We start from the raw sequence: 17,669 nt of genomic DNA, 5'->3' as shown, positions 1-17,669 counted from the left end.
GTTTTTAGTTCTTAAATGACGTGTAAAATATTTTTTTTAAAAAAGTGTAAAATATTTAATTAGTTAGCAATCATTGAGTGCTCACTAATACACATGGGATCGTTTCCATTTCATGCTCTTTGTCTCCAAGAATCGGGTGTTTATTTTTTAAAAGGTAGGATAATTAAAGTGTCTATTTGTGCACTATGAAAGTTGGAGGTCAAAATTAAAATTTGAAGTTAAGTTTAGGGTCCTATATGTTGACACCCAATTTTGGACGTTCACAAATGTCTTAATTATTAAGCTTCCTCAAATTTTAAATGATAAAGTATTAGTATTCTAAAAATTGAAATATATATGTATGTACATATATTTTGCAAGATTTTAACTAGCTTTATCGGTTTTAGAATTCCTAGATAATATACTTGCTTTGCATAAAATTACAACATTCTAAATATAAAAAATTGTCACAAAAGATTTTATGCTTTCAGGCGGGCAATTTCATTTTAATTTAAAATTATAGTTACAAATTTGAGTAAAGTGGTTTGTAATTGAATAATCAATTTATATTTAAATTATTTATTTTATTTTATTCGATTAAGAAGCTCATTAATTAATTTCTCTAAATTTGTCTTACAGATTTTTTATCAAATTCACCGGTTAATTCCAAATGCGACTAAATTTTAAATATCAATGGGCTACAATTTTAAAGGAAATTCTTTTAGTTGGGCTGTTTCTTACCTCTTTTGCCAGCCCCAACGTTACATTACAATAACATTAGCAGCCCACACTTGCCACTATTATTTTTTACCTAGCCCAATTTCCTATACGCATACCCTACCCGACTCTTTTCCTCTTCCAAATCCCAACTCCTGCACCAGAAAATTCCAGCGCCAACGTTCGACAGTTCAAGAGGCATGTACAAATCTCAAGCAGCGGCGAATTGACAGAGATACATGGAGTTTCCTTTCCAACTCATGGCAGGTCACGCCTTGTGCGCACACTACATAGACAGCTTTTCCTTTGTCGTATATCTCCAACGTCCCTTCCGATCGGTATGAATTTGAAAATGGCAGAAAGGCTCACGCGAAACCGTCCTTGATAGTTTAAGATCAAGCCACAAAGCTCCCCAAGGACGGGAGATCGATCTGAGGCTTTCATTCTCCCCTTTCTTTTTGGAAAAGGCGGAAGGTTCAGAAAACAGACTGTTCAGCCAAAATTGGTGATTCTTTTTTTTTTTTTGAATTTTGAATGAAGGAACTCGAAATGGGTCTGTTTTGGACCCATATCCACCCCACCTTTCAAGAATTTGAAACCCTAATTTTACACTATATATAGTCTCTTCATTCTCTGAGATAAGAGATTTTTTTTGAGCCATAAGACACATAAACCTAAAAAAGGGACGGAGTGGCAGTGAATTAAGAAAATATAGAGAAAGAATTTAAAGAAAAAGAACATTCTTAGAGTCAACTAGTGTCAGGGAGAAGCAAAATATACAAAAGAGGTTGAGGATCTCGTTCCTTGCCTAGCTTCGGTGTTGTTTATTTTGGTTCGTTACCAACCTTTTCAAAGTCGCGTTCCTAGTGGTGTTAAGGTTTCAGCCATCCCTACTCGTCTTGTTTCAGTTTCGCTGCCCCGGAAAAGGTAACATCTCCTCCCTTGCAATATTTTCTCGTACTCTATATTTTGATTTATTTTTTTTTAGTTTCTGGAAGCCTGTTTTGCTGATGCGCCATGTCTGATCTCTTTAACGATCTGGTTGCCTACTTTGACCTCTCTTTACTACCTTTGATGGATCATTAAGATGTTTAGCATCGCGTTTGCTGAAATCTGATGTCATTGTTTTCAAGTTTAAATGTGAGTTTTTTTTAGGTGACAAATTTGTATCGCGTGACTGGTTTAGTGTCAAATCTGATATATGTATGTTCAGCTTGTTAATTATGGGATGAGGTCGGTCTAAAAATTTTAGTTTAGGCCCTTATAGAAAGTCTTGGACTCCCTATCAGTTGGAGTCTAAGGATAGTTTTCTGCCAGTAAGTTGGTGTTGTTATTTGTGTCCATTTCGTTTGATGTTTTTCTTTGATTCCGATTTTTTTTTCTTTTTTACTGTTAGAACTTGCTGTGAAGTAGTGATTTAGTCATGAAGTTTGAAAGTCCTCTTCTATGGATTATTTCAATATTCCACGATCTTCACATTTTTCGCACGAATAAATTTAGTTGGCTCAAGTTGTCGGAATATTCAGACGTCGTTTTGTTCTGTGTGTATTTAGTTGGCTCAAGTTATCGGAATATTCAGACGTCGTTTTGTTCTGTGTGTTGTTTCCTCTCTACTTTTCATTTCTCTTTTAGCTTAGTTGTCAGGTCATTCCTCTCGTTTGGTTTGTCCTCAGTGCGTTAAGATCTTGTTGGGTCTATGTGAGATGTTATTCTCTTTATTCTTCCACCACTAGTTGGGGCTAAACATCGATTCTCGAGTTTATTTGATGGCCTTATATCTGAATGTCTTATAGCTGAGCTTGTAGTCTACTGTCTTGCATCAACTCTTAGAACATTTATTTGGTTCTTGATACCCTTCTTTTCCTTTCATGTCTTGTACAGTTTGGTCTGGATGCCTTTTTTTTTTATCCCGTAACTTGCTAGGAGTGAATTTTGAAAAGTCTGCTGATTAACTCGTTCATCTGTTTTAGGGGAAAAAAAAAGATTAATATATGTTTTCGTCTTGTTAGTTAATTTATCTTTCGCATGTGTGGTAGGATAGGCTGCTTGAACTTTACGTGAAAATTGGCTTGTTTAATCTTTTGTCGTTTGCCCCGTGGTCTTCTATGGCATTTCTTGTTTAATGCGAATGAAATTTGGGTAGTTTATTAGATTTTATACCCTCTGTCTGCTGAAAAGTTGAATTAGGCGAGCATAATTTACATTCCGTTCGTTAATATACTCATTTTGAACGAGGGGAATGTCAATAATTAAGTTGCTTTTATTTTTCTACCTTGATTACTGTGGTGTTGCTTTACTAATTTTATTTTATTTTCTCATGTCAACTTATCCGAGTCCATTATGGACTCTCACCTCCTCTTTGCAATTCGAGGGAGTCATAATTTCTCCATCAAGTGTCCCACTTTTAAATCGACATAGAGGTATTTGAAGTGGCAGAAGTGGAAGAAATTAGGCCATAAGAGCCTAAATTTTACTTTGCCAAAAAAATTGTATCTTTTTGTCTTTTGGCCTAAGCACTTGTTTTTCTTTTCCGTATTTATATTTATTATTGTATTATTTTGCTACAACTTAGGACAGGTACAAAACAAGAGGGTCAAAAATCCAAGACAGGTGGGTTCAAAAACCGATCCAGGCAAACAGATAACCAGGATTTGGACCAAATCCTCTTTCCCTCTCTCTTATTTCTAGTTTATTTATTTGTCGTTTGATTCTCACTAGTCTTATGGTTAAAGAATTCAAATCCCTGCAAAACACCGTAAATATTTTATCTACTTAAAATTTACTTCAAACTGATTTTATGGTAAAAGTAAATAAATTTACAAATCAATTTTTACTTATATAATAAATTGATTACTTGTTTCAGAAAACTCCTTAAGTAAAAATTTAGATATTTTAGCCAAATTAAGATAGTTGCCGTTTAACTGTATTTTGCGGATATTTTAGGTGCCTTGAATACCTTCCTAAGATACTATATGAATCGTTGAACCCTTTTATGTTTTCAAATGATCTTTATCTGTTTAAGTCTTTTGAAAACAATAGTTTTTTCTTGATTTTTTCTTTAAAAAATTAAGTGGCGATTCTAAAAGTCAAAAATTCTTCAAAACAAATATTTTTCTTTCTTTTGGATAAAACTCTATATATGTATTATGCCTAAAGATAATCATATCAATAAAAATGCAACTTCATTCTTAATTCCTGACTCATTAAAATAGAAGGAAAAATATGGAATCAATATACATATCTTTTGAGTTCTTATGGACGTCCAATCCCACGAGTCGTTCACCATTTTCATCTTATTCTTCAAATCAAATTAAAATTTAAATATAATAAGCATAAAAAATATAAAAACCTGAAAGGCTATTATGATCTTCTATAAAATCTTGTAATGATTATTTACCGGACTACAATATGAAATATCAAATAATATGATGGATATGAATATTAATTACCTTATAGGTCATAAAAATAAAAAGTTGTGTGGAGTAATTAATGAAAGTAAAAACAAATTAAGTTTAACATATTCTAAAATGTCTCTTCAATTTCTTTGCAATGCACATATAATATAATTAAATGAATTAAATATTTTTCCAATTCTTTTACAATTGCACATGAATAAAAACAATCTAAAAAAAATATAATTGTATTTCTTGACCAAAGAAAAATATCACCCTCACTTTTTCTCTTCATAAATATTTTGTGGTCATATAACTATCTATTACGAGTCAATAAGTCACTAAAGATTTTGAAAAAAACGTGTATATATAAAAATAATTTACAATATTTTTAAAAATAAATATACACTTAATATATTTTATCAAGAGGAATATGAAAAATATTAACTAACTATAAAGTTAAAAGTTTATCTAATTAAATAATTCAAATCTTAACACATCCGTATACTTGTTAAGTTTAAAATCGTCAAGTACAAATTTAGTCAAGAAATCTTGTTAATTTGTTGATAAATTCATTTTTACTATTCTATTATAATGTAACAAAAATAAGCTTATCCGTGCTTAAAATTATGGGCAAAAGATATAAATTTCCTCCTAAACTTAACACGAAAAGTCAGTTTAACGCTTATACTATTGTAATGACTTATTACACACTTAAATTACTTAAAAGTGAATTTATTTCAATCCTTACGCACATACAATCAGTCACATGATGAGAAAATATTTCACACTCGCGCCACGTTATCATCATGTCACTGCCACATCAATAATTACGTCAGTTTTTTTTAAAAAAATCCATGTCACCCAATTTCTTCTTCTTCTTCTTCCCTATACACCATCAAAACCACCATTAAATTACTACCATTGTAGCTATTATCATCAAATCACTTCTCCACCACCATAGATTTCACCACTCATAATCAAACTCATCATTGGAATCTTCGCACAATCATTGTCATAAAAAAATCGATAACAAACATCATAAATTTAACTAATTAACCATCAAAACCATATTACTATCATTGAAATTCATCACAATCATAATCATAAATTCACCATCCACATTAAAATCATGAGTATCATTGTCATTATTGAATTAAAAGTCATATCACCACTAATCTTTCACCCAATACCAAACTCACCACAAAAAATTATCACAATATAGAAATTGCATTCAAGCTCAAAGAGGAGAATTGCGAAAAGCTGCAGTATTATAATTGTAAAGATTTTAGTCCGACAATTGAAAAACTAGTGCTTGATTTACTATTACCGATTTTGATTTAAATCTAGAGAAAATTTTTATAAGAGAGAAGGAGGATCTATGAATATATATTAAAAAAATGAAATTTTGTGCAAAAACCCAAAAACTTTTTACACAAAAAAAGGAAAACTGATTTTTTTAAAAAAAATTCAAATGCTCACAATGAACAAAAAGACAAAAAAAAAATTGAATAGTTTGTTCTTGACTTGACTTGACGAATTTGTTATTGAAATAGTGTTTGTGATAAGAAAAAAATGGAGGAAGAACAAAGGTAGGGTAATGTAAAGGAGAAAGGTGGGATGGGAAAAAATTTATCATTTTTTTAATCAAACGCATCTCTTTTTATTTTACTCAAACGGACCTCTTTTTATTTTTATTTAATCTTATTTCCATGTCAGCTTCGAGGGTGGTATCAAATTCACTTTTGAGTAATATAAGTGTGTAATAGGCCGACTTAGCATATAACTGACTTTGTGATACAGTTTAAAGGGTGAATGTCTTTTCCCTAAAATTATGTGAACATATAGTTATTAACTAACACATTTTCATTTGGAAGTAGGTTTTACACACATAATTAACACTTTTTTTATTTTAAATAAATTTTAAATTTGCGGGTGAAATATAATAATTTGAATTCAACAATCAATTCTTTTGAACAATATAAATAAAAAGTTTAATATTATTTTCCAAAAAATTAAACCAAACATCTAATATGTATGAATAATGAAACTAAACTAATAAATCAATCAATTATAATATATTGAGATAATTTTTCATTTGATATATCTTTATTATCCAACAATCTTTTTATTATTATTTTGGGTGTTAAGATGAAAATAAAGAAAATACTCAAGTGGCAAGATGCTTCTGTAAGAACCTTTTTCATGTCTGCTCCTCCATACATTCTAGACAATTACCAAAATCACACCAGGTCATGATAACTTACAAACTTACAGAAACAATTATAATTTTTCATAAGAAAATAATATTAAATATTCTTTAATAATGTAACAATAATAACATATTTTTAAGGCTTAAGTCATCGATAGCCCTTAAAGTTATCCGCATAATTCATTTAAACACTTCAACTGAGACTCTTACCTATTAGACACTTTAATATTAATAAATATTTATCTATTGAACATAAAATAACAACTATCTTTACAAATATTGTGCGTGTAATGCACACTCGTTATCTTGACAAAAATTACGAATAGAACAACAACACGTGGCATATGGGCCTATAATTTTAATTTTAAAAAATAAAGAATATTTTCCTTCATTTAATAATATATAAAAAATTAAATTGATTAAAAAAAAATCTTTCCCCCACCCTCACCCTCACCCCCACCTGACCCCCATCCCATCTAACCTACTGCCCTTTTTTCTTCATCTTCTTCTCTTCTTCTTCTCTGTTGTTTCACAATCACCATTCCTCTACATAACAAAAAAAAATGCCTAACCCCATCTCATTCCGAATTCATCCACCAAATGTTTTCCTCTTTCATTTTCTTCGTTATATGTTATTCCTTCGACGACTATTCCGATTTTGTAAATATAATCGATCTTGATAAATTATTTTGAAATCGACAACAAAGAGAAATTAAAATTATATCAAATATTTTATAGCATTACTAATAAGTTTATGAATGGTGATAGTTGCTCAATTGGAGTTATAGAAAATAAAAATGTACAGATATTGATAAATTTTTTAACTCCAAATGGTCCATTTTTTCTTCTTCTTGAAAATTCAACAGGTATTTTGTTTACAGAAAATGAAAAAAAAAATGAATCATAACAAAAGGCAGAGAAGTTTGAAGTTTTTAAGTGGGTTGAAGAAGATGAGTGTGGGGTATTTTTTTTTCTTATGATTTAAAAGATTTATGCTTAATTAATTTATTTTTTTTATATATTTAGTCAATGCATGCCAAGTGTCAACAAAGTAGATATAAATATTTTTAAAAAAATAAAAAAATGCATTCACGCGCTCAGCAGCAGTGAGATACACTTATTTTGCCACATTAGCGTTTTGTGTTTAATAGACACATTTCTTGATAATTTAGGTGTTCAATAGGTATAAGTCCTAGTTCAGGTGTCTAAGTGAATTATGTGGACAACTTTAAGGGGGCGCAGATGACTTAAGCCTATTTTTAATATAATTTCACAAGTGAAATATGAAGAAAAAAAAATAGAGAGACAGAATCCTTAGCTTGATAAACTCTTTCAAATTCATTAAAAAAAATAGAGAAAAGACATGAATAATGCATTTAATTTTAGGTACATAAGTATCTTTAGTCTATGATTGAAGTTTTACAAATACACTTAAATTTATTTAAGATTCTATTACCCTGAACTCATTTTATTCAAATTTTTGTGCATCTTTTGTGCTGACATGACACATTCAACCACCCAAGTTAGTTGTGTTTGTACACACTCGCCCGCCATTAGTGTAAATAATTTTTTTAAAAATAAAATTTAAAAATATTTTTTAATTTTTTTAAAAAAATATTTCTTAATTTTTTTAAAAAAATATTTCGTATTTTTTTTAAAAAGAAATTTTTAATTTTTTTAAATAAAAATATTCTCATTTATTTAATCTTGTATTTAAAGTAAGTTAACCTTTTTTTACTTTGTATCGAATTTTTTTTCTTACATTCATTTTTTTCTCTTTTATTTTTCTATTGAGTTTATTTTCTCTGTCTTTCATTTTGATTTGATTTCAAATGTCTTGTATTAAAAATAAGTTACTTTGAGCGATATCAAAATAAGTGAAGAAAATCAAGTAGAACACTAAAATTAAAGGACACTTTTAAATTGTTTTTAAATACACACAATTTATTTAAAATAATTAAAAGTGAAAAGATGATAAATTAATTTTAAAAAAATTAAAGTGAAAAGGAATTAAAATAAATATTTTGCAAAGAAAGAAACAAATATATATATATATATATATATATATATATATATATATATATAGTTTTAATATCAATAATTATGTGTACTAACTAATTAAAAATTAACAAATTAAAAAATAACATGTATCTGTGCTCTCATCACTTGCCTTCAAGAGAGTGTGCACACTCTCTATGACATGTGTCACGACCCAAATCCGGACCGCGACTGGCACCCACACTTACCCTCCTATGTGAGCGAACCAACCAATCTAAACCTTAACATTTCAATGTAATAGCAACAGAAAGTAATGCGGAAGACTTAAACTCATTAATAAAAACCAATTCAATAACTATCAATATTCAACATCTATTATTCCCAAAACCTGGAAGTCATCATCACAAGAACATCTACTTTAAACTACTAATTCTAAGAGTTCTAAAAGCTAAAAATGCATAAGAAGCTAGTCTATGCCGGAGGTTCGAGGCATCAAGACATGAAGGAGAAGATCCAGTCCAAGCTAGAAGCGTTAGCTCACCCTGAAGATCCGGTGTGACGAAGACTGGCTTGAGTTACTGTTGAGTCGAAGATGATGGCACGTTTGCTGTACTCCACAAATAACATGAAGGAAAACATAAAAGTAGGGGTCAGTACAAAACACGGGTACTGAGTAGATATCATCGGCCAACTCAAAATAGGGAACAGTATATATCAATATTATCGTAAATCAACTAGAAAACTCAACATGTAGCAACAACAAGTATTTTATCATTAACAATTACCATCAAGTTCACACATGAGGACTCAAGCCTCAATACCATACTCTTTTGGGAATTAAGTTTATTAAGTTGAGTATATTATCATCTTTCAAGATTCATTATCTTTCCTCCTCTTGTGTCGGTACGTGACACTCCGATCCCCTACCACTATGTGTAGGTACGTGACACTCTGATCCCCTAATTCTATGTGTCGGAACGTGACACTCCGATCCCCTACATGTGTCGGAACGTGACACTCTGATCCCCTACATGTGTCGGTACGTGACACTCCGATCCCCTACATGTGTCGAAACGTGACACTCCGATCCCCTACATGTGTCGGTACGTGACACTCCGATCCCCTACATGTGTCGGAACGTGACACTCTGATCCCCTACATGTGTCGGAACGTGACACTCCGATCCCCTACATGTGTCGGTACGTGACACTCCGATCCACTAAATCTATGTGTCGGAACGTGACACTTCGATCCACTAAATCTATGTGTCGGAACGTGACACTCCGATCCACTAAATCTATGTGTCGGAACGTGACACTCCGATCCACTAATACTATGTGTCGGAACGTGACACTCCGATCCACTAAATCTATGTGTCGGAACGTGACACTCCGATCCACTAAATCTATGTGTCGGAACGTGACACTCCGATCCACTAATATCATTCTGTAAATCATCAAGCCTTCTCTATACCAAGGCATCCTCAATCCCATTACTTTAATTCATCAAGCCTTCTTCTATACCAAGGCATCATCAATCCCATTACTTTAATTCATCAAGCCTTCTTCTATACCAAGGCATCATCATTAATAATGTATATTAAAGTTTCTTTTCAAGATTTGGGATTCAATATTTTCATCATGCTTATCTTATCACAATCACATAATCATATTCATGCAAACATACAATTAAGCATATAGTAGGGTTTACAATACTACCAATACATATCATTCTCTATTAAGAGTTTACTATGAAAGCATGAAAACCATAACCTACCTCCACCGAAGAATTGAAATCAAGCAAGTTAATCCTCAAAGCTTGGTGTTTTCCTCTTCTTCTCGATCGTTTCTCTCTCTCCCTTCTTGTTCTTTCTATTTTCTTATTCAAACCCTTTTTCTTTTACCCTAATTAATATATAATTAAGAATAAAAGATGGCAATAATACCCCACTAATTAACTTAGGGTTACCTCTTTTAACCCCCAAGAATTTGAGTTATTAATATAAACCCACGAAATTTATAATTAAGGAAAGAATAGTCCCAAAACGTCCCTTAAAACGTGTAAGGAAATCCGATTCTGCCTGGGATTTGCGCAACCTGTGACGGGCCGTCGTGCCTGCGACGGTCCGTCCTGCAGGTCGTCGCAAGGTTCAGAGACCCAATATTTCCACCAAGGGTCTGTGACGGTCCGTCACACCTGTGACGGTCAGTCCTGCCATTCCGTCACAAAGTTCAGAGAGTCGATTTTCAGTACCCAATTTCAGATTTTCTAAGTGTTTTGAAACGAGACCCTGCGACGGTCCGTCGTGCCCATGACGTTCCGTCGTGGGGTCCGTCGCTTCTGCCAGTTTTTCCAGAATTGAAGTCTGTTGCTCAAAACGACTAAACGGGTCGTTACAACATGTCAGCATTTGTAGTATATTTATTTCATTTTAAACTAGTAAATTTGACCGCGCAACGCGCTGTTTTATATATTTTTTTATATATAAATTGTATTTATATATTTCTAATAAAATTTACGCACAAATCATACTTCCAATTCAATTATTTCTTTAAAAGATCTTTAATTTATATATTATTTATTATTTATAATCACTTAAAAAAATTTAATCTTCTATAGATACTCGTGTAGTAAACTTATAAGTGAAAGAAAAAAAATAATTATTTTTCTTAATAGGAAGTAGAGAAAGAAAAGAATTTCAAGAAATTTTGTACATATTTTGAGCATATATATAAAATTGTTTTTAAATATTTTTATTTTTATAAAAATGAAGAACCACAAATACATATACAAATATAATTATCAAAAAAAGAAGAAGAAAATAAGAACCATAAAGTATATTGTCTATATCGATTTTTCGAAGATTGAGACTAAACGAATCATAAGAAATTTCGAGAAAAACATCATTATACTATTTTTTTTTAAAATAAACCAACAAAAAATTATAAATAATCTTATAAAATTTTTAGAAGTATTTAATTTTACAATCTCTATATGTATTTGGAGCTTGTGTTCTTTATGATATTAGCTCTTCGTCCTCTCTCTTATAATTGATTTATCATATGCTCGTAATCCTTTTAATGTCGTGTATGTTATTACTTATGTTTGACTGATCATTGTTCGGTGCAATAAAAAAAGTTGCAAAATATGTATGAATTATTTCAATTCACTGCAACGACATATTTGTAATAAAAAAGTTGAATTTTGCCTATATTGTTAAATCAATGATACATAAAAATAGCTCTCAAAATTACAATGTCAATTAAGAAGTAGAAAAATGTATATGATTTTGTAGAGTATATACATTTCGATCCCATTCAATTTTGTTTGAGAGTTAAATTATATGAACTTTCGCCATATTATATTTAATATATATTTTTTTAATCATATTAATATGAGAAACATTGAATCTTATAGTATTTTTCGTACATATTTCAAAATAATGAATTATTCTAATTCAATTTAGCGTTGAGAATAGTTAAATTAACCATAAAATGGTAAAATATGATAAGTAAAATGAACGGAAGCAGTAATTAGTAGATGTTATAGGTCGAATATATGAGACTCATTGATATAGATTATGACACATGATATCAAAATTTATCAAATATTGAATAAGAAATATTTTATAAAGAGATTCCAAAGTAGTTCTCAACCAAAAGAATACATCAATTATTTAGTAATTGAAATAAAGTATGAGATTCCTTGATTTATCAAAATGTCAAGATTTAAATATTGAGTGAGAACTAATAAAGAAATTATAAAGTAGTTCTCAATCAAGACAATACATACCTTAATCTGGCCGTAAGAATGAATTCATAAAGTTTTATCAAAATAGAATATTTATCACATGAATTTCTCAAGATAAAGTATGAAAGATGCAAATTAATAATAAAATACTGTAAATCTACAAAAGTAAAAACGGATATCATTCCTCTGAGTTATAACACGTAATCCTACCCTAATTTAGTATAAAATAATATTAAAAAAATATAAAGAATATATTTAAACAAACTTAATATACATATCACACAATTTTTTTTTGACTTTTTTCTGTGCGTGTGTAAAATTAGACATTTTAACCTTTAGGCATAAATTAATAACTCTTTCTTTATGTTCTTTTATGCCAAAATGTAAAATCTAAAATGTGTCAATTATTTATTTTAAATAATAATGACTTTTGAGCTTTCTAAAGTAATATACAATTTGTAGGTTTTTAAATAAATTATATAAATGTAAAAAATTAAAAAAATGTCAAAAATTGAGAAAAATAAATAAATGTCATTCTTGACTTTAGAAGCATGCTACATCACCTCTCCTACGATAACATTATAAGAAGAAAGCTGAAAACAAAAAATCAAATAACACATTTGTAGTTTACTTTTTTGTACATATAGTTTAATAGAAAAAAAAATTTATATTTAAAATTCGTGATGAACTTTAAATAACAAACTACTTACAAAAAATAACAAAAAACTTAAGCACTTTAACTAATATATATAAAATTAGGAAAGCAACATTAAACTTGTTACTCATCATGTGGATTATAAAAACATTTCTTTAGTCTCAAACTAATCTTGATTATCTTGCGCTCCTCTAACATGCTCCTTTGAACATACACATGCAAAATAAGAAGTTCGACTCCATATGTTGGAACCAATCAGTACATGTAAAAAATGAAAATGGAAATTTGAAAAAAAAAGAACTACTAAAACAAAAATATTTAATCATAACATCCTAAATCATTGATTTTTAATGAGAAATAAAGAAGAATTAATGAGGGAGGTGTATCAATGGTGGCCATTGAAATTGAGATTTGCCACATCACCTAATTTTTTATTTAGCTTTATTATATATATAAAAAAATTATTTTTAAAAAATAATAAAAATAGAAGGTATATTACAATAATAAAAAATAAAAAAATTATAATAATATAAACTTAAAAATAATAGGTAGGAAACGGACATTAGGGAAAAATATTATAAAAATAATTTTTTACGTTTGTGGCAATATGGTAGTCTTTTGGAATTCCTTAATTTAAATATGTTGTAATTCTCACTAAATAACTAATTAATAGTAAAATATATATACACATAATATTATTGTGTAAGAAATAATTTAAAAAGCCCTAAATTTTTTTTATATTTTTCTGATCATTGAGGCATGCCACATAGGCGGAATGAAGATCCTTATATATATATATATATATATATATATATATATATATATATATATATATATATATATATATATATTGATTAGTTTAGATAGGTAATAGAACTTTAGTTAAGTTTAGATGTGTCTAAGAAATTTCAGTCATAGTCTAGGGGGTACTTATGCATTTTCCATTTAATTTAATATTGAATTCAAGCTTGAAATAAAATCATATTAAAAGTGTCCTCCTAAATAAGTGACTCAAACTAAATTTAATTGAGGCTTCAATCCGGACTCAATAATTTTGAATGTCATTTTCAGAAATCGGTAATTTTGTCGTACTTTAGTAGTGTTTAGGGTGATTTTGATATTAGAAATGGTTTGTTAATTGGGTGGGCTTAATTAGTAATGGGTGGATAGTGGATTGATTTATAAATAATATTAGTAAATTAAATCACATCCAATAGTTGAGCGTCAAGGTTTTTTATTAAAATATTTAAATAGTTTAAATTGTAAACCGTTATGGTAAATTTTGAATCCAAAGGTGGATGAAAAAGGTGTTTTGGAGCCAAATAGGTGGGTGAAAAGGGTATTTGGAGCTTATAGGTGAATGGAAAGTAATTTTATACCATTCTCAATACTTCGAGGGTATTTTATATCCTTTTCCGATTAATATTTAGAAAATTAAATGTGATTATAGAATGTTGAATTAATCTTTCTCTTTCCTTAATTATAGTAAAACTGTAATTAACGTTTATTGTAATCTTTCTCTTTTCTTAATTATAATAAAATTGTAATTAAACCTTTTATCTTCGTGATTTTCTTTCTATTCTTGCAATGCAATTAATGTTTAATATATTGAATGTAATATTAAATCATATTATATTTAGTGTGATGAAAATTACAAGTTTGAGAAAATAGATAAATAGGAATCTTGGTTTCTGAGAGGTGTCACATCAGTTTCTTATTCAGCTTTATATATAGATATAGATTAAAGGGAAAATATTAAAAATATTCCTCAATTTTTTGAATAGTTGACTATGCCCTTATCGAGTTACAATTAAAACGAAGTTATTTTTACTCCTATCGTTATTAAACTTGTCGTTTGTACCCTCAATTGGATGGAAAACCCCAAATTGATCAAAATTATCCAATTTCAATTGAATTTACTCAATTTCATCTATTTGACCCAAATTCAAATTCAAATTCAACCCACAAAACAAAACCATGGCAAATTAAATCCCCAAATCAAATTTTCTTCATCTTCTTCCTCTGAATAAAAAAACGTCTCTTTACTCCATAAAAACTTCATACATTTGCAACATTTTACTTTATCATAATTGATCTTCACTATCGAAAAAAATCACTAGTTTTTTTCACTTTCTTCATCGTGAAATTCAAAAGGCATAATACATAAATGTGCCGTTTAACTTGACTTTACTTCACATTTATGCCCTCTTCAACTTTGGATATGCATAAGTAGACACTTAAACTTGTATAAATTTGAACGAATAGACATATGATTCCTACGTGATACAATACACGTAGGACACCATGTAGGACGAAAAATGACATGTAGGATGTCATGTAGGACATATGTGTCAATTTGTTCAACTTTATATAAGTTAAAGTGTTTACTTGTTGTCACGACCCAAATCCGGGCCGCGACTGGCAGCCACACTTACCCTCCTATGTGAGCGAACCAACCAAATCTAAACCTTAACATTTCAATGTAATATCAACATAAAGTAATGCGGAAGACTTAACTCATTAACAAAATCAATAACTATTATTATCCCCAAAATCTGGAAGTCATCATCACAAGAACATCTACTTCAAATTACTAAATCTAAGAGTTTCTAAGAAGCTAAAAATACATAAAGCTAGTCCATGCCGGAACTTCAAGGCATCAAGACATGAAGAAGAAGATCCAGTCCAAGCTAGAAACATTAGCTCACCCCAAAGATCCGATGTGACGAAGACTGGCTAGAGTTACTGTTGAGTCGAAGATGACGGCACGTTTGCTGCACTCCACAATTAAACAAGAAGAAAACAATAAAAGTAGGGGTCAGTACAAAACACGGGTACTGAGTAGATATCATCGGCCAACTCAAAATAGAAAACAATATATACCAAGTAATATCATAAAATTCAACTATGATACTCAACATGTAGCAACAACAAGTACTATATCATTAACATTTACCGTCAAGTTCACACATGAGGACTCAAGCCTCCATACGATACTCATTTGGGAATTATGTTCATTAGATTGAGTATATTAACATCTTTCAAGATTCATTATCTTTATTCCACTTGTGTTGGTACGTGACACTCCGCTCCCTCATATTCATTAATCCTCTTGTGTCGGTACGTGACACTCCGATCCCCTACCACTATGTGTCGGAACGTGACACTCCGATTCCCTAAATCTACGTGTCGGTTCGTGACACCCGATTCCCTAAATCTACGTGTCGGTTCGTGACACCCGATCCCCTAATTCTACGTGTCGATTAGTGACACCCGATCCCCTAATTCTACGTGTCGGTTCGTGACACCCGATCCCCTAATTCTACGTGTCGGTTCGTGACACCCAATCCCCTAATTCTACGTGTCGGTTCGTGACACCCGATCCCCTAAAACTACGTGTCGATTCGTGACACCCGATCCCCTAAAACTACGTATTGGTTCGTGACACCCGATCCCCTAAATCTACGTGTCAGTTCGTGACACTCGATCCCCTAATCTCATTCTATCAATTCATCAAGCCTTCTCCCTTACCAAGGCATCATCATTAACAAGAGATTAGGTTTTTATCAAGATTTGGGATTCAATAGCTTCATCATGCTTAATATAATCACAATTATATAATCACGTTCATGCAAGCATACAATTAAGCACATAGCAGATTTTACAATACTATCAATACATATCATTCGCTATTAAGAGTTTACTACGAATAGCATGAAAACCATATCCTACCTCCACCGAAGATTAGTGATCAAGCAAGCAAATTTTCTCCAAAGCTTTGTGTTTCCCCTTCTCGATCGACCCTCTCTCTCTCTTCTTGTTCTTTCTATTTTCTTTATTCAAACCCTCTTTCTTTTACCATAATTAGTGTATAATTAAGAATAAAAGATGGCAATAATAACCCACTAATTAACTTAAGGTTAACTCTTTTAACCCCCAAGTAATTAGACTTATTAACATTAACCCGCTAACTTTATAATTAAGGCAGGAATAGTCAAAAACGTCCCTTAAAACGTATAAAGAAATCCGAACCAGATTGGGATTTCGCAGTCTGTGACGGCCCGTCGCGCCTGCGACGGTCCGTCCTGCTGCCCGTCACAGAGTTCAGAGACAATTTCTCTGAAGGGTCTGTATAACTACAAGCCCGCAAGGAAAAAGAACAGTTCCAACATAAAAACTTGAGTAACAGAACTCACCTTTCCATGAATTTCTGATAGTTTAACAACATACCTAGTGTAATCCCACAAGTAGAGTCTAGATCGGTTAGAGTGTACATAGACCTTACCCCTACCTTGCAAAGAAATAGAGACTATTTTCAAGAATTTCTGATATATAACAATCTTACTAGTACTCTGTATAACTACAAGCCCGCAATGAATCTTCAATCACCAACTGTATTCATGTTTCCTTTAGCTAATGCCATTAAAAGTAGCAAAACTCGAAACAAAAAAGAATCACAGAAGAAGTCTCATCAATCAAAATGGTACTAAATTAGCTTCTGGGTCTTTCTTCTATCCCAGTTTATGATACAACCTAAACGAAATCTCAAAATCAGCTGTTCTTGTAATCAAATTAAGAGAAGACCCCAAAAATTCAGATTACTATGGTGATTTCTATCCGATCCGAATAAGAAAACCCTCACCAAACGTAAAATCAATTGAATTGTAATCACATTTCAATCAATAAAGAAAAATGTACGAGTAATGAATGAGGAGAAACCAATAAATGATTACAGAGTGTATTGAATTGAAAAGGGCTTTTGGTTTTGCCATTTTACCTTTGGATACAAGAAAATTGCTTCTTCCTAACTGCTACCGTCTGTTGAGCTTCAATTTGAAATTCACACTGCGCGCCTATTTTATACTAGGTAAATTGCCCCGATTAAGGCGGGTTTGACCCAATTGAGGAGTGAGTATTTGGTATTAGGTTCAGAATTATCAAATTTTGAATTCAGTAATTCAATAAT

At 30.8% G+C, this 17,669-nt stretch overlaps 1 long non-coding RNA gene across 1 annotated transcript; it reads left to right on the top strand.

Annotated features, from left to right (window-relative positions):
- Positions 1-1,204: 1,204 nt before the first annotated feature.
- On the top strand, positions 1,205-3,410 carry LOC104646893 (uncharacterized). Its single transcript, XR_741047.4, has 2 exons — positions 1,205-3,116; positions 3,269-3,410. It is a non-coding gene; the product is annotated as an uncharacterized lncRNA (long non-coding RNA).
- The last annotated feature ends 14,259 nt before the right edge of the window (positions 3,411-17,669 follow it).

The sequence above is a fragment of the Solanum lycopersicum genome, chromosome 4 (genome assembly GCF_036512215.1).
Source record: "Solanum lycopersicum chromosome 4, SLM_r2.1".
NCBI lineage: Eukaryota > Viridiplantae > Streptophyta > Magnoliopsida > Solanales > Solanaceae > Solanum > Solanum lycopersicum.
The sequence above is the reverse complement of the archived record's forward strand: the minus strand, read 5'-3'. Positions and strand labels throughout refer to the sequence as shown.